Here is a 2,465-nt window from a genome sequence, read left to right as displayed (position 1 = left end):
TGGCCCGAGGGGGCGGGCGCGCGCGGCGGGCGGAGGGAAGGGGGATGCGCCAGCCTATGGCGGAGGGGCGCCGCTGTCACGTGACGGCGGAGCGGCGCGCGGGGGGTATTTAAGGCGGGGAGGCGGGTGCCCGCGGGCAGAGCGCGCTGAGGCGGCAGCGCGGCCGTGGTTCCTGTGGCCGTCATGGGCCGGCGTCCCGATACCTCGGTCCTGCTGCTCTGTGCCCCCGCTCACGCACTTACCCTCTTCATCCGTCCATCTTCTACCTGCAGCTCTGTATTTTTCCTACTGTCTTCGGCTACCACCTTTCACAGTGACAGGTGGCTGACCTGGACTACTTCGGACACAACTGGAGAAATTTTTACTAATAAGCAAAATAAAAAATAGACCCAGTCTTTCTTATCTTGCTATTTGTAAACATTGCCCTCTGTTCTTTAAAGAACTTTCTGCATTTCACCCCATTTCTTCTGTTTTTGCTCCAGAGAGTCCATGACATTTAATTCTGGAAACAAGGGAGTAGCCACCCTCCTCTGATAACTCAGCCCTTCACAGGAGAAAAACGCTTCCATGATTTCCACTAGAGGAAAAGTAAACTTCTATAAAGTCTCCAGAACAATTTCTTGTGAGGGGCGGAGATGCAGATATTTGCATTTCCTAAACAATATGAATAAAGGCAGTTACAAGCATTTTGAAATGACCCTCACCTGAAATCTCACTCTACACATTGCCAGAGTTTATGACTTAAAAGTCTTCACAACTTGATTACGGAGTCGGTTTCCTTCACCTTCCTCATTTTTTATCCAAATATCTGTCAATACGGGCACAGATTTTTCATTTCAAGCACAAATTTCTTTCTTTTATACTTGAACATTCTGCATTCTCTTCTGCTGTCAGAAAACAGAGGGATGCGTGAAAAACGCTCTGGTACCTGCCTTGTTTGTTAAACACCAGTGGCTGAATCTCTCTGTTCTCACTTCCTGCAGTCATGCAAAAAAAAATAAATTATCCCAAGCAGTGTTAGTTCCTGGCACGCATGGAGCACACCATTCCCCAACCACCATGCAACATTCAGCAGAACACACACAATACATTTTTCTTTTCAGCTTCCTCAGTCGTGCTACCACCTGGCATTCTGCTTCAGAGGAAGTATTAACCACTCTGGAAAAGGGGAATGTCTTCCCGGGAAGCATCTAGGTGAAAATCGCTCTATGGCTTCTTTGTCCTGGCTTGGAATAGCTCTTTCCGTTAAATTCAGCACCACGGAGACACCCCATGGGAATTGTTTTACTTCTCTCTTCTAGAGCAAGCGAGAGCTTAGAACCTAAAATAGAAAGCTTGTTAAAGACAGTGGTAACACAATAAACAGCACTGTTTGTCACTGAGTGTTTTCTTTTGGGATATTTCACTTCAGGCTAAATATGACAAGCAGATCAATGGACCTTAAAATCTCAAACCAGTCAACGATATCTCGAAGTATTTCTCTCCTTCTCCTCATACAATGTCAACAAATTTTATTCTCCACACACTTCAAAAATCAAACAACTTTAAGGTTTTATATGATCAGTCGGTTTCAATTTTCCTAGGAATTATTTGATACAGACTGTGTAACATGATGGTGTACAACATCTTGCACGGTAAAAATACAACTCTTAGAAGTTAATGTGACAAAAAAAAAAATTGTGATTCCAGTCCCAACAGCTGCTATGCTTATTTGTAATAATGGCACGTTCTTCCTTCTTTTGCAATTCACACTGTCCAGTTTTGGATCACTGCAAGTTACATGTCAGGATCTTGGAATTTCCTGTGTAGTAATGAGTGCTGTCCCACTGAATAAGTTAATGGTGGTATCCAAGAGGGAAAAAGCAAATAAAATATTAACCATTCCATTACGTCCTTGTGCATGGCAATAAAGGGAATAATTGTAATTTATCTGGATATGAGGTAAGGAAGCATTCAGGAAGCAGCATTTATATCCTTTGAAGCTGCTCCTCAGCAAACAACTGGACAGATCCATCCCCAGTCCCACGGACTCAGCTGACACTGAGGAGCTTCAGGAACCTCTTGCCCGCGTTGCATGTGCATTCCCAGGTCTGCAATTCCACATGCAAGACAAAGGGCAGTACAAAACAACTGGAATGTTTGTTCAATTCAAGCCATTTGCTCCTGTAAATATCCTTCAAATGTGCCAGGGATTAAATCAGCCTCCTGTCAAAATCACTGTGAAGGCTTTGTCCAAATTTAGCACGTTCATTACCTTTGCTACTCTGAGTCCCCCTCATGGGGGAAGTTCCTGGAAAAGAGGCTCTCAAGCCAAGTATTCACTTATTCCTGCACCTTTCAGTAGTTCTAGATTGCAAACTTAATCCTATCACAGATCTACTCCAGAGGTCTTGATACAGGCAACAATCCCCCATCTATTCCTACTATTGAATTCATTACCATCTATCCACATCATCTAAATATCC

The sequence above is a fragment of the Hirundo rustica genome, chromosome 14, assembly GCF_015227805.2.
Source record: "Hirundo rustica isolate bHirRus1 chromosome 14, bHirRus1.pri.v3, whole genome shotgun sequence".
NCBI classification, from domain to species: Eukaryota; Metazoa; Chordata; class Aves; order Passeriformes; family Hirundinidae; genus Hirundo; species Hirundo rustica.
This window is presented reverse-complemented; position numbering follows the sequence as displayed.